Source organism: Labeo rohita, chromosome 7 (assembly GCF_022985175.1).
Source record: "Labeo rohita strain BAU-BD-2019 chromosome 7, IGBB_LRoh.1.0, whole genome shotgun sequence".
Classification (NCBI taxonomy): domain Eukaryota; kingdom Metazoa; phylum Chordata; class Actinopteri; order Cypriniformes; family Cyprinidae; genus Labeo; species Labeo rohita.
Window position 1 is genome coordinate 21,444,725 of NC_066875.1, and position 16,899 is coordinate 21,461,623.

Below are 16,899 nucleotides of genomic sequence, written 5' to 3' on the forward strand. Positions count from 1 at the left end.
ACACTTCGATGACACATATCGTACTGTAAATTATACTGGAGTCTTAATGGAACGAACAGTTCTCAGAGTTGGTTGTTTTCAGTATGTTAATAAAGAGACAAGACTGAGAGCAGCTGGGAGCCAGTTCTCCTTCCTCTAGCAATGAACCATGTGCTTCTGTTTACTCAAGATCTATGGTGTTGAACACCATGTGCAGTGTACAGAGAACTATAGACTGATCCAAATACAAACTGTTCACCTCACAGTATACACAGCAGAATTACTACAACTATAAATCCTGTTACTGTTAACATCTGAGACATTCATACTGTCTAAATAAATGTAAAAATCTGATTCTATTGGGCAAATTTATGCACACTTGGAATTTGGCCATTGTTCATACACAAAATTTACATAGTGAATATAAGTTACATAGAAGTTTTATATTTCAATCAGTGCAGATATTGGTCTTACATGACACTTCACTGGAGTGTTTTAACTGTTCACGGGAGAGATGGCCTGAGAGAGAAAAAAAAAAAATCAGTTGTTCTGGTGGGCAGTGCTCTGTAACACCTGCCAGAGGGAAGAAGTTCAAAGAGTTTGAGTGTGCGGAGGGTCAGTGATGATTTTGTCTGTCCAATAAATAATTCAATAATCTTCCGCCTCTCCATGCAGGTACTACAGTGACAACAAAAAATATTTCAATATTTTAAAATTAAAAAATAAATAAATAAATAAAAAATCTTTTTAAATAATTAATTTTAAATGATCTGAAAATAAAAGTGTTAGTAATTTTAATGTTACGGGTAAAAGTACTTCTCAACACACCTTGAGAGATCTCCGAACAGGCGCACATTGAAAACGTTAAAAATGACTCTGTAGAATACAACAACTTTAACATTTAGAAAACAATTACACATAGAGGTTTTAGCTCTGAAAGAAATTATGCAGGTTATCCCCTGCAGTAAAATGCCATTAATAACAAAATGTCATTTTCAGTGCCTCTACTGATTTTACGTTCAGAAAAGAAAAATCGAATCCCTACAAAATAACATTTATTAACAAAAACAGATATTGCTCTGCCTCGGAAGTCCATCTGAGACAACAATCTGTCCGATTATATCCACACAAAATCACTGAAACGTGTCCAAGCGCACTTCAAAAATACATTTCTAGTTTTGAATGAATGAATGAATAAATGAATGAATGAATCAATGAATCAATCAATCAATCAATCAATCAATCAATCAGATTAATTCACTATACAAATGCAATAAGGACTGATAGAGACTTTATTGTTATAAAGTAAACCTTTAACTACACATTTGTCATCCACCTTTTTTTCTTATACAATCAATGTATTTTTTTGAAGCAGCTATTTTATTATGACCTAAATGCTACAATGTCATTCTGATCCTTTTATGACAGCATGTGTGACTGCAGTGCTTCGAAAGATGTGAATGCAGTGGAAAGATTTAATTCTCATTCTCTAAACACTCATTGTGAATCTGCAGCATCCAATATGCAAGAAGCAAGAAAATAAAAGGAAAGCATGAGAAATGGAATGACCCGCTGTCAACAACTCTGACTGCTCTGCTTTCCAACACAATAACATCACATTTATCCAAGCTATGTCGTTATTGCTTTTTAATCTCAGCTGGATCCTATTTCCAACAGGATGTTTTAGTTCCAAACACCTCTTAAAAGTGCGCAGTTACAGTTACCTTTAGTAAATCAAATGGCTTTTGTCAGCACTACCAATAGGGTTAGAAAAAGTATCTGTCGTAACTAGTACCTATTAACTATAGTAATAATTCTATACATTTCTCAAAGATTTTCTTCCATTCCGCATAAACTTCATCTGACAATTGAAATATCCAGTGAATGATTTAGCCCTAATTACAACAGAAAGATGAACATCATTTTATGCCATACATTCCAGCCATTAAAAAACTATTAGAACATTGCCATCTAAATTTCATAAGGAATGTGATAAATAAGTTTTATCTCTTTTCCTAAATGGCAGTTATAAAAAAAGGAGCCAGAGTTTTTTGGATTCCAAAACTACCAGTGAATGAAAAATTAATAAACCATTTGTGTGTTTTGAATTTTAATTTAGGGCAGAATATTAATTCATGAAGAGAATATTCAGTCTTATCCAGGTATTTTGTAATGTAATATCTAAAGGGGTAACTGTGGCCTAGTGCCATAGTCATTTGCTGTTAAAAGCCCCAAGGCTGCTGAGAGGTGACCACTAATTTTTAAAGAGAGAGAGAAAAAAAAGTAAGCATCATATATTTCCCTACAAATCACATTGCACAAATTCATACAAGGTCATCACCTCATAAAATAGTTGAGTTAAAAAAAAAATAATAAAATAAATTTTATATATATATAATAAATGCATTACTATAAAGGCATTTTTCGTTTCCATACAAATCACACTGTACATATTCATTTAAAATCACCACCTCACATTATGTTTTTGTTTTGACTTCCATACATATCACACTATACAGATTGGATTTTTCTGCTCCAACATTTAGTCATATACATAACGTCTAGGTTACGTACGTAACCCTCGTTCCCTGAAGGAGGGAACGGAGACGTTACATATGGGAACTCGCTTGAGAGTCCAATCATCTCCAAGCCTTATTCAAAAGGCCAATGAACATTCATGAACATTGGCGAGTGGTATTTGCATGCCGAGCCACTCCCCCGTATATACGGGTATATAAGAAGGTGGCGTGCAACCACTCATTCAGGCTTTTGCTGAGGAGCCGAGCTGCAGCCTGGCGTCAGCGCGACGTCAGGTCGTGGCAGGGGATGTAACGTCTCCGTTCCCTCCTTCAGGGAACGAGGGTTACGTACGTAACCTAGACGTTCCCCTTCAGTCGTTTCACTACGACGTTACATATGGGAACAGACCCATGGAACAGGCCACGAACCAGACGTCGCGTTATGCAACACACCGTGTGCCGACAGGCGGACGTGTCAGCAGACGGATATGAGCGTAACCTTCCCAACGCCCTGGGGGCCAATAGGGGGCCCCACAGGGATGCCAGTTGTACTGAAGCAGGAGTTGGGGGGGCGGAGCACATGAAATCTCTACATGTGGAACACAAGCATATCGTACTGTAAATTATACTGGAGTCTTAATGGAACGAACAGTTCTCAGAGTTGGTTGTTTTCAGTATGTTAATAAAGAGACAAGACTGAGAGCAGCTGGGAGCCAGTTCTCCTTCCTCTAGCAATGAACCATGTGCTTCTGTTTACTCAAGATCTATGGTGTTGAACACCATGTGCAGTGTACAGAGAACTATAGACTGATCCAAATACAAACTGTTCACCTCACAGTATACACAGCAGAATTACTACAACTATAAATCCTGTTACTGTTAACATCTGAGACATTCATACTGTCTAAATAAATGTAAAAATCTGATTCTATTGGGCAAATTTATGCACACTTGGAATTTGGCCATTGTTCATACACAAAATTTACATAGTGAATATAAGTTACATAGAAGTTTTATATTTCAATCAGTGCAGATATTGGTCTTACATGACACTTCACTGGAGTGTTTTAACTGTTCACGGGAGAGATGGCCTGAGAGAGAAAAAAAAAAAATCAGTTGTTCTGGTGGGCAGTGCTCTGTAACACCTGCCAGAGGGAAGAAGTTCAAAGAGTTTGAGTGTGCGGAGGGTCAGTGATGATTTTGTCTGTCCAATAAATAATTCAATAATCTTCCGCCTCTCCATGCAGGTACTACAGTGACAACAAAAAATATTTCAATATTTTAAAATTAAAAAATAAATAAATAAATAAAAAATCTTTTTAAATAATTAATTTTAAATGATCTGAAAATAAAAGTGTTAGTAATTTTAATGTTACGGGTAAAAGTACTTCTCAACACACCTTGAATCTCCGAACAGGCGCACATTGAAAACGTTAAAAATGACTCTGTAGAATACAACAACTTTAACATTTAGAAAACAATTACACATAGAGGTTTTAGCTCTGAAAGAAATTATGCAGGTTATCCCCTGCAGTAAAATGCCATTAATAACAAAATGTCATTTTCAGTGCCTCTACTGATTTTACGTTCAGAAAAGAAAAATCGATCCCTACAAAATAACATTTATTAACAAAAACAGATATTGCTCTGCCTCGGAAGTCCATCTGAGACAACAATCTGTCCGATTATATCCACACAAAATCACTGAAACATGTCCAAGCGCACTTCAAAAATACATTTCTAGCTTTGAATGAATGAATGAATCAATCAATCAATCAATCAATCAATCAGATTAATTCACTATACAAATGCAATAAGGACTGATAGAGACTTTATTGTTATAAAGTAAACCTTTAACTACACATTTGTCATCCACCTTTTTTCTTATACAATCAATGTATTTTTGAAGCAGCTATTTTATTATGACCTAAATGCTACAATGTCATTCTGATCCCTTTTATGACAGCATGTGTGACTGCAGACAAAGATGTGAATGCAGTGGAAAGGTCAAATTCTCATTCTCTAAACAGGTTTGAATCTGCAGCACAATATGCAAGAAGTCCAAGAAAAAAAAGGAAGCATGTCGAAATGGAATGACCCGCTGTCAACAACTCTGGGGCTGGGCTTTCCAACACAATAACATCACATTTATCCAAGCTATGTCCGAAAATTGCTTTTTAATCTCAGCTGGATCCTATTTCCAACAGGATGTTTTAGTTCCAAACACCTGGGAAAGTGCGCAGTTAAAGAACACTTTAACAAATCAAATGGCTTTTGTCATGGGGAACCAATAGGGTTAGAAAAAGTATCTGATTGGTAACTAGGGGCTTAACTATAGTAATAATTCTATACATTTCTCAAAGATGCAGTCCAAAATGCAAAGCAACAGTCAGAGAGACAATGAAAATATCCAGTGAATGATTTGGCCCTAATTACAACAGAAAGAGAACATCATTGACAATGTAACTGTACCATTTTTTTTTAGAACACTGGCAAATAGGAATGGCATTAAAAGTTTTACAACTAAACCAGGGATCATGAATTTTGTTCCAAAACTACCAGTTTTGAAAAATTTTAAACCATTTTTGTTTTGAGTTTTGATTTTGCAATTATTTTTTACAGGACTACAAGTTTTCTGTGCACAAGACACATTCAACTTCATTTAGTCATGAAATAACTTGAATTTCATGCCATAGTCATTAATTAAAAAGCCCCAAGGTTACACTTTATTTGATAGTCCATTTTTAGACACTCTACTAACTATCATATATTTGCAACTACAAATCAACTAATTTTCATTAATTTGCAACTACATGTCTACTAACTCTCAGAGCAACTGTTAGGTTTAGGGTTAAAAAAATAAATAAAATAAACTTTTAAAGTTATATAATAAATGTTAGAAGATAAAGGCAGACAGTCTGCTAATACTCTAATGACTACTTACATATTCAGTTGCAAAGTTACTTACTGTTAGTAAAATGTCTAAATTGGACTATCAAAATAAAGTATTACCAGTGTATAAAGTTAATCATGATTGGTAGCCCATAGATCGGAATACCATACTGTAGCATACAAACAGACTGATGCAACACAACGTCTAGGTTACGTACGTAACCCTCGTTCCCTGAAGGAGGGAACGGAGACGTTACATATGGGAACTCGCTTGAGAGTCCAATCATCTCCAAGCCTTATTCAAAAGGCCAATGAACATTCATGAACATTGGCGAGTGGTATTTGCATGCCGAGCCACTCCCCCGTATATACGGGTATATAAGAGGGCGGCGTGCAACCACTCATTCAGGCTTTTGCTGAGGAGCCGAGCTGCAGCCCGGCGTCAGCGCGACGTCAGGTCGTGGCAGGGGATGTAACGTCTCCGTTCCCTTCTTCAGGGAACGAGGGTTACGTACGTAACCTAGACGTTCCCCTTCAGTCGTTTCACTACGACGTTACATATGGGAACAGACCCATGGAACAGGCCACGAACCAGACGTCGCGTTACGCAACACACCGCGTGCCGACAGGCGGACGTGTCAGCAGACGGATATGAGCGTAACCTTCCCAACGCCCTGGGGGCCAATAGGGGCCCCACAGGGATGCCAGTTGTACTGAAGCAGGAGTTGGGGGGCGGAGCACATGAAATCTCTACATGTGGAACACAAGAAATTCAATATATGAGGGAAACATCGGCCTTCTGGCTGACCGTGGAAAAATACTGAAACATGTTGCCACAACCTGCTGGGCAAAGGAGACCCAACCGGAGCACAGACAAGCACTACTCCGCACTAGGCCTGACTGCAGGGCATGGAGGACCCAGGTTCACCGGAGGGAACAACCGAGGGAAATAGCGCACGGATCCATTAGGAATGGCGCAGCAAGCCGACACCAGCCGGACTCCCGCTCGCCTGTGATGTTTATGTTAAGACACGGGAGGATACGGCCTCTACGCGAAGGTTGTAGAACCTGGCGAAGGTATTAGGTGTCGCCCAACCCGCAGCTCTACAGATATCTGCTAGAGAGGCGCCATGAGCCAACGCATAGGATGAGGCAACACTCCGTGTGGAGTGGGCACGAACACCTAAGGGGCATGGCTCTCCCTGGTTTTGGTACGACAGGGAGATGGCATCTACCACCCAATGGGCCAACCTCTGTTTGGAGATAGCATTCCCTTTCTGCTGACCTCCAAAGCAGACGAAGCTGCTCGGTGCGTCTGAAGTGCCGAGTACGGTCCACGTATATACGCAGAGCGCGAACTGGACACAGCATCGCAGAGGCTGGGTCTGCCTCCTCCAGGGGCAGAGCTTGCAGGTTCACCACCTGAAAGGCGTGGTGGGAACCTTGGGCACATAACCAGGCCGGGGTCTCAGGATGACGTGAGAATCGCCGGGCCCGAATTCTAGGCACGCTTCGTCGACAGAGAAAGCTTGTAGGTCCCCTACCCTCTTGATGGAGGCCAGTGCGGTCAGGAGCGCTGTCTTAAGCGACAGATATTTTAGCTCAACTGACGCAAGTGGCTCAAATGGGGCCTCCCGCAGGCCCTGGAGGGCGACGGAGAGGTCCCAAGAGGGTATGGGGTGCGGCTGGGGGGGGGATTAACCCTTCTCGCACCCCTCAGGAACCTCACGATGAGTTGGTGCTTACCTAGGGATGTTCCATCCACTGCATCGTGGTACGCTGCAATGGCAGCAATGTACACTTTGAGAGTTGAAGGGGACAGCCTGCGCTCCAACTTTTCTTGCAGGAAGGAAAGCACTACTGCAATCGTACATCTCTGTGGGTCCTCCCCGCGAGAGGAACACCAGTCGACGAACAGACCCCATCTCAGCGCATAAGCCTGCCTTGTAGAGGGGGCTCTGGACTGAGTGATAGTTTCTATCACGGCCTGTGGAAGGCCGGAGAGGTCTGACGCGTCCCGTCCAGGAACCAGACGTGCAGGTTCCACAGATCGGGCGCGGGTGCCAAATTGTGCCCATCCCCTGAGAAAGGTGGTCTCTCCTCAAGGGGATTTTCCAGGGAGGGGCTGCCGCGAGGGAAATGAGTTCTGGAAACCAGGTCCGGGTGGGCTAGTATGGCGCAACCAGCAGAACCTGCTCCTCGTCCTCCCTGATCTTGCACAGTGTCTGTGCAAGGAGGCTCACTGGGGGAAAGGCGTACTTGGGCCCCAGAGGCCAGCTGTGTGCCAGTGTGTCCCTGCCGAGGCTGTTGGGAGCCTCGTTGAGGGAGTAGAACCGCTGGCAGTGGGAGGATTCGGGGGAAGCAAACAGATCTATCTGGGCCTCCCCCGAAATGGCTCCAAATTAGCTGGACTGTCTCGGGGTGGAGTCGCCATTCTCCAGGATGTGTGGACTGCCGTGAGAGCTGGATGGCTGCACGGTTGAGTTCTCCTGGAATGTGAACGGCATGTAGCGATTTCAGCCACGTTTGACTCCATAGGAGCAGATGGCGGGCGAGTTGTGACATGCGACGGGAGCGTAGACCACCCTGACGGTTGATGTAGGCTACAGTCGCTGTGCTGTCGGTACGAACAAGCACGTGCTTGTGACGCAACGTCGGTCGGAAGCGACGAAGGGCCAGAAGCACAGCCAACAACTCTAGGCAATTGATATGCCATTGCAGTCGAGGTCCTGTCCAGGAGCCTGATGCTGCTTGCCCGTTGCATACAGCACCCCAACCCGTGGAAGAGGCATCCGTGTATACCACAAGATGCCTGGAGACTTGTCCCAGGGGGGACTCCGCCCTGAAGGAAGGCCGGGTCTGACCACGGGCTGAACAGGCGGCGACACTGCAGGCAAACGCCAATCCGGAGTGTGCCACGGTGCCATGCCCATCTCAGGACTCGATCGTGTAACCAGCGCTGAAGCGGTCTCATATGAAGCAGGCCGAGCGGCCTCGCGGCGTCACTGCGGCTGCGGCTGCCATATGCCCCAGGAGCCTCTGAAATGTTTTGAGAGGGACCGCTGTTTTGTGTCTGAATGACTCCAGACACTTCAGCACTGACTGCGCACGCTCGTTGGTGAGGCGGGCTGTCATACTGACCGAGTCCAGCTCCACACCGAGAAAAGAGATCCTCTGCACTGGGGAGAGTTTGCTCTTCTCTCGGTTGACCTGAAGGCCCAGATGGCTGAGGTGCCGGAGCACCAAGTCCCTCTGTTCGCACAACAGATCTCGCGAGTGAGCTATGAGAAGCCAGTCGTAGAGATAGTTGAGGATGCGAATGCCCGTCTGCCAAAGAGGGGACAGGGCAGCCTCCGCGACTTTCGTAAAGACGCAGGGAGAGAGGGAGAGGCCAAATGGAAGCACTTTGTACTGATACGCTCGACCCTCGAAAGCAAACCGTAGGAAGGGTCTGTGTCGAGGCAGGATCGAGACGTGAAAGTACGCGTCCTTCAGGTCGATGGCTGCGAACCAATCCTGGGGACGAATGCATGTTAGCATGCGCTTCGTCGTGAGCATCTTGAACGGCAGCCTGAGAAGGGACCGATTCAGGGCTCGAAGATCCAGGATGGGTCTTAACCCACCGCTCTTTTTGGGCACGATGAAGTAAGGACTGTAAAACCCTGACTTCATCTCGGCTGGAGGGACAGGCTCGATTGCGTCCTTCGCCAGTAGGACTGCAACCTCCGCACGAAGCACAGCGGCATGTGTGTCCGAATGGACAGAAGTGGAAAGGACGCCTCTGTACCTGGGCGGACGCCTGGCGAACTGAAATCGCATAGCCGAGACGTAACGTCCGAATCAACCACCGCGAGGGGCTGGGAAGCTGAAGCCAGGCTCCCAGCCTGGTCGCCAGGGGTATCAAAGGGACGTTGACCGACGTGACCGCAGTGGGGCAGCCTGGGGGGGGAAGGGGAAGGGGACTGATCCCAGAAGGAAGAACGTCCTGGAGAAAAGTCAGACTGCACTGGGCAGCGCTTACCTTCTTCCCTGGTTCCCGCGCTGGCGACATCAGGCTCCGAGACCGAATCCGAGGAGACACTTCTGGGGCGCTGCTCAAAGAGGGAACTCGGGGCCTGAACCCCGGAGGTGAGAGAATTGACTCTTCCTGTGACAGCTCCCGGCCCTCCACCGGGAGTGGGGACGTTGATGTTGTCATCCCCCAAAGAGCGATTCTCTCCACCTCCGGGTTGCCTCTCCCACGGCCAGCTCGACGTCGGGCTGCCACTCTGGTGTCATGTACCTTAGCAGGGGACGGAGCTGGTTGTTTGGAAGCCGCGGGGGGGCGCCCTCAGCGAGGAGCAGGTGGAGGTTGGGGCCCTGCAGACATGGTTGGAATGTCGCGGCGGGGCAGGATGTGTTTAATCGCCTCCGTCTGCTTTTGAACCGCCGAGAACTGCTGGGCGAAGTCCTCGACGGTGTCGCCGAATAGGCCGCCCTGGGAGATAGGAGCGTCGAGAAACCGTGATTTGTCGACATCTGCCATCTGGGCCAGGGTCAGCCATAGATGTCGCTCCTGGACCACTATGGTGGACATCACCTGACCAAGGGAACGCGCCGTCACCTTCGTAGCCCGGAGGGCGAAGTCAGTGGCGGCACGGAGTTCCTCCATTGCACCCTGGTCAGAACCCCTCTCGTGCAGGTGTTTCAACACCTTGGCCTGGTACACCTGTAAGGTGGCCATGGCGTGCAAGGCGGTGGCAGCCTGTCCAGCGGCGTGGTAAGTCCGGCCCGAGAGCGGACGAGAACTCACACGCCCTGGAGGGGAGATGGGGCCGATCCCGCCAGGTGGCAGCGCCGGGCGGGCATAGATGCACCGCGACAGCGCGCTCGACCTGAGGGACCGCCTCATAACCCCAGGCTGCACCGCCGTCGAGAGAGGCGAGGGGAGAGGAGCTGGGACGTGGACGAGAAGAGTGCGGGGCTCGCCAAGTCCTCACCAGCTCCTCATGCACCTCCGGGAAGAAAGGCACTGGGGGAGAGCGCGGCGGTGCCGCGGGAGCCCTCCCCAGAAACCAATCATCCAGCCTAGAGGGATCGGCCGGAGGTGTTTTGGGCACGTCCAGACCGATCTCCTTGGCGGCTCGGAGGAGCATAGCCGACAGTTCAGCATCTGTCTCAGACGGGGCGGCAACCGCAGAGGGGTACCGACCCGCCGAGTCGTCAGCCTCATCGTCAGACTCTCCCTCTGATGCTGCAGCAGACATCTCGATCTCCTGGGGAGCGCAAAAGGAGATACCCAGCCCGCTGTACGGGGAGGTATACTGCTTTGGCAGCTCAACGGGACTGCGCGGTGACGCAGAAGTCCGCGGGGCTTTGGGGGCCGACGGAACATTCTGCATAGTCACCTGAATGTCCCCCAAGTGCCTCGCCGCGGCAGCCCGAAAAATCTTGACGGCTCAACGATTTACCGCGGGAAGACAACAAGGGGTGCCTACTCATGAATGAGCGGCGGGACTTTAACGCAGCCATGGACATACATTCGCAATGAACGCACGTACCATCCGTGAACGCTGCCTCAGCGTGCTCTCGGCCCAGGCACGTGAGACAGCGATCATGTCCGTCCAAAGAGACGAGGAAACTACCGCACCCGGAAGCGCACGGCCGGAGAGACATACCGGGAAGATGTCCTCGACAGCCGCGAGAAATTCACTCTTTTGAAATCCCGGTCCGCCCAGGGAGAAACCGCGGCACAACCGTGCACTCAGACGGGGCGCTCGCTGGAGTGCGGGAGGCGTTGATGCCGTGAAAACGGCAGCCCGCAGGATTAGGCTGGCGGCTGCCGAACGCTCTTTTAGATGAAGCTCTTTTAGTAGCTCGGCAGCACGCCAGCAGAGAGAGTGTGAACTCAGGAACTCTTTTTCTTTTTTTCTTTTTTTTAAATAGCTCAGAAGAGGAGGCTCCAAAAGCAAAAGTCTGAATGAGTGGTTGCACGCCGCCTTCTTATATACCCGTATATACGGGGGAGTGGCTCGGCATGCAAATACCACTCGCCAATGTTCATGAATGTTCATTGGCCTTTTGAATAAGGCTTGGAGATGATTGGACTCTCAAGCGAGTTCCCATATGTAACGTCGTAGTGAAACGACTGAAGGGGAACTGTATGTTGCCATCTCATGTAAATAAATAAATACATACATACATACATAAAAATAAATAAATGTAGCATTTACGAATTGCCATTACTAAATTTATTGAATAAATAAATAAATAAAATATTTTGCATATTTGTGGCAACAGTGGAGATCAGTATTATTTTTTTTTCTGTATGATATATATGACCCCGTCTCTAAATAAAGTATATATGTAAACTGGCACTTCCCAAACTCCCAAACATTCACATCATGGAAAATTAAGTTTACCTTGTCTTCTTGCCTGATAGTATTAGCTTATTTAATTGGCTACACTTTACAGTAAGGTGCCATTTGTTAAAATTAATGTATTAACGAACATGAATGAACAATGAAAAATATTTACTACACTATTTATTAATTTTTGTTAATGTAGTTCATTAAAATACAGTCATTCATTGTTTATTCATGTTAGTTCACAGAGCATTAACTAATATTAACAAACACAGCTTGTGCTTTTAATAATGCATTAGTAAATTCTAAAATTAACATTAACTAAGATTAATAAATGGTTTAGAAGTATTGTTCATTCTTAGTTCATGTTAACTAATGTACCTAATGAACCTTATTGTAAAGTGTTACCATTTAATTATTCATTTGCATGTGTGTGTTTGCAAAACTGCCTGCTGCCTGAGGTGTTCATAACCCTTAGCAGAAGTGAACAGTCTGCAACAAGTCAGATATGGACTCAGGGTGCCCCAGGTCACAGTCTAGTAAAGAGGGAGGTGGCAATGAACAGTCTTGTTTTCCATTCAGGACTGTCATCATTCCCCACTTGGCCTAAATATGTGACACATCCTAAGACGTATACAGGATAGAATGAGGACACTGCACAATTAGAAACAGGCAACAGACACAGCTCAGTGAAAAGGTGCATTAAGCACCTCAAAGCGAGGGGAAGAGCGAAAGGGAGGGAGGGAGGAAGAGGTAAACACAGCTAACACAGTCATGGTGACCCTCACATATCACCTGCTGATTGCGGTACACTTTAAAGTATGGAAGATGTCGCATTTACAGTCTGTCTGGGATTTTGCTACAGTCGCAAAGCAATCCCAGTGAGGTAAGGATCATGAGCAAATCAGATCAGAAGACTCAGGGTGAGAGGGACGGAGAGAGAGAAAGAAGAGAAGGAAATCAAAGCAGGTATAGAATTGAGAGAAGATATAAATGAGATGGGATTACTTTATCGAGCTTGGCAGAGGAAGGGCCTTTTGTGCACAGGGCTTCATCAGATCTGTGTGCCCTAAAGCCTCGCTTGGGTTACAAAGCCCCAGCACTTCAGGGACTTTCAACTTTACTTTGCATCCCAGAGAAATTCCTCCCAGCCTTCTCCTGGGAGGTTGAAAGGGTAGGGCTTATGGTGGTTGGAGGTTTTAAAAATGCACAGATTTACAACTGGGGTGGGCAATATGAACAAAATGTTATTTCATGATATGAGAAATGTTATTTCACGATACAGTGTATTACAATATAGATATTTTGGTTACACTGTCAGAAAAAAAGGTACAGTTCTGTCGCTGGGGTGGTACCCTAAGGTACAAAGTGAAAAGGCACAAATATGTACTTTTTTAAAGTACTAATATGTACTTTTAAGGTACCAATGTGTACTTTTAAGGTACCAATATGTACCTTTAAGGTAACAATATGTATTTTCAAAGTACTAAAATGTACCTTTAAGGTATTAATATGTACTGTTTAGAGGTAGGTAAGGTACAAAATGTACCTTTTCACTTTTGCACCTTAGGGTACCACCCCAGTGACAGAACTGTACCTGTTTTTCTGAGAGTGTAATTAATTAAATAATTAATTAATTAATTAATTAATTTAGAAAAAAAAAACAAAAAACATTACGAACAATATGATAGTAAAAAAGAATAAAGATTTTTTTATTTTAAGTATAGTGTGTTTATTGAAATGCAGTGTTTGGGAGTAACTACACTCTTAAATATAAAGGTGCTTCACGATGCCATAGAAGAACCTTTTTGTCTAAATGGTTCCATAAAGAACCTTTAACATCTGAAGAACCTTTCTGTTTCACAAAAGGTTCTTTGTGGTGAAAGTTCTTCAGATTATAAAAAGGTAAGAAAGAGATGGTTCTTTAAATAACCTTTGACTGAACTTTGTTTCTTTGTGGAACCTTTTGCCTAGCCCCCTGGATTACGTTCGCCATTGATCAACCCTCGCCTGTTCGTGGAATACTCTTGCGTCTTGCCGTCTGTATACCTGTTTGCCAGTGTTCAACCCAGCCTGTTTATGACCATGTTTCTATCTAATATCAATAAAAGCTTGCGTATGGATCCGCCCACTCCTCGCATCGTTCCGTCCGTAACACAAAGGGAGTATTTTCTCATATATTTTTCCTTCCAAAATTGACTGCTCTAAAATGTAAGACACCAGTATTTCAGGAGCTTAGGGCACAGAATAGGGCACATGTTTGGTTTGTGTATATGCTTGTTTTTTTTATTTTTTTTTTTTAATGAACAGTTTTTTTTTGTTGTTGTTGTTGTTGTTGTTTCCAAGGCATTGTCAGTGTTTCCTGTCATGTCTGGGATTTTGCTACAGTCGCAAAGCAATCCCAGTGAGGTAAGGATCATGAGCAAATCAGATCAGAAGACTCAGGGTGAGAGGGACGGAGAGAGAGAAAGAAGAGAAGGAAATCAAAGCAGGTATAGAATTGAGAGAAGATATAAATGAGATGGGATTACTTTATCGAGCTTGGCAGAGGAAGGGCCTTTTGTGCACAGGGCTTCATCAGATCTGTGTGCCCTAAAGCCTCGCTTGGGTTACAAAGCCCCAGCACTTCAGGGACTTTCAACTTTACTTTGCATCCCAGAGAAATTCCTCCCAGCCTTCTCCTGGGAGGTTGAAAGGGTAGGGCTTATGGTGGTTGGAGGTTTTAAAAATGCACAGATTTACAACTGGGGTGGGCAATATGAACAAAATGTTATTTCATGATATGAGAAATGTTATTTCACGATACAGTGTATTACAATATAGATATTTTGGTTACACTGTCAGAAAAAAAGGTACAGTTCTGTCGCTGGGGTGGTACCCTAAGGTACAAAGTGAAAAGGCACAAATATGTACTTTTTTAAAGTACTAATATGTACTTTTAAGGTACCAATGTGGGGAGAGGAGCTGGGACGTGGACGAGAAGAGTGCGGGGCTCACCAAGTCCTCACCAGCTCCTCATGCACCTCCGGGAAGAAAGGCACTGGGGGAGAGCGCGGCGGTGCCGCGGGAGCCCTCCCCAGAAACCAATCATCCAGCCTAGAGGGATCGGCCGGAGGTGTTTTGGGCACGTCCAGACCGATCTCCTTGGCGGCTCGGAGGAGCATAGCCGACAGTTCAGCATCTGTCTCAGACGGGGCGGCAACCGCAGAGGGGTACCGACCCGCCGAGTCATCAGCCTCATCGTCAGACTCTCCCTCTGATGCTGCAGCAGACATCTCGATCTCCTGGGGAGCGCAAAAGGAGATACCCAGCCCGCTGTACGGGGAGGTATACTGCTTTGGCAGCTCAACGGGACTGCGCGGTGACGCAGAAGTCCGCGGGGCTTTGGGGGCCGACGGAATATTCTGCATAGTCACCTGAATGTCCCCCAAGTGCCTCGCCGCGGCAGCCGAAAAATCTTGACGGCTCAACGATTTACCGCGGGAAGACAACAAGGGGTGCCTACTCATGAATGAGCGGCGGGACTTTAACGCAGCCATGGACATACATTCGCAATGAACGCACGTACCATCTGTGAACGCTACCTCAGCGTGCTCTCGGCCCAGGCACGTGAGACAGCGATCATGTCCGTCCAAAGAGACGAGGAAACTACCGCACCCGGAAGCGCACGGCCGGAGAGACATACCGGGAAGATGTCCTCGACAGCCGCGAGAAATTCACTCTTTTGAAATCCCGGTCCGCCCAGGGAGAAACCGCGGCACAACCGTGCACTCAGACGGGGCGCTCGCTGGAGTGCGGGAGGCGTTGATGCCGTGAAAACGGCAGCCCGCAGAATTAGGCTGGCGGCTGCCGAACGCTCTTTTAGATGAAGCTCTTTTAGTAGCTCGGCAGCACGCCAGCAGAGAGAGTGTGAACTCAGGAACTCTTTTTCTTTTTTTCTTTTTTTAAATAGCTCAGAAGACGAGGCTCCAAAAGCAAAAGTCTGAATGAGTGGTTGCACGCCGCCTTCTTATATACCCGTATATACGGGGGAGTGGCTCGGCATGCAAATACCACTCGCCAATGTTCATGAATGTTCATTGGCCTTTTGAATAAGGTTGGAGATGATTGGACTCTCAAGCGAGTTCCCATATGTAACATCGTAGTGAAACGACTGAAGGGGAACTGTATGTTGCCATCTCATGTAAATAAATAAATACATACATACATACATAAAAATAAATAAATGTAGCATTTACGAATTGCCATTACTAGATTTATTGAATAAATAAATAAATAAAATATTTTGCATATTTGTGGCAACAGTGGATATCAGTATTATTTTTTTTCTGTATGATATATATGACCCCGTCTCTAAATAAAGTATATATGTAAACTGGCACTTCCCAAACTCCCAAACATTCACATCATGGAAAACAGTCTTGTTTTCCATTCAGGACTGTCATCATTCCCCACTTGGCCTAAATATGTGACACATCCTAAGACGTATACAGGATAGAATGAGGACACTGCACAATTAGAAACAGGCAACAGACACAGCTCAGTGAAAAGGTGCATTAAGCACCTCAAAGCGAGGGGAAGAGCGAAAGGGAGGGAGGGAGGAAGAGGTAAACACAGCTAACACAGTCATGGTGACCCTCACATATCACCTGCTGATTGCGGTACACTTTAAAGTATGGAAGATGTCGCATTTACAGTCTGTCTGGGATTTTGCTACAGTCGCAAAGCAATCCCAGTGAGGTAAGGATCATGAGCAAATCAGATCAGAAGACTCAGGGTGAGAGGGACGGAGAGAGAGAAAGAAGAGAAGGAAATCAAAGCAGGTATAGAATTGAGAGAAGATATAAATGAGATGGGATTACTTTATCGAGCTTGGCAGAGGAAGGGCCTTTTGTGCACAGGGCTTCATCAGATCTGTGTGCCCTAAAGCCTCGCTTGGGTTACAAAGCCCCAGCACTTCAGGGACTTTTTTAACTTTACTTTGCATCCCAGAGAAATTCCTCCCAGCCTTCTCCTGGGAGGTTGAAAGGGTAGGGCTTATGGTGGTTGGAGGTTTTAAAAATGCACAGATTTACAACTGGGGTGGGCAATATGAACAAAATGTTATTTCATGATATGAGAAATGTTATTTCACGATACAGTGTATTACAATATAGATATTTTGG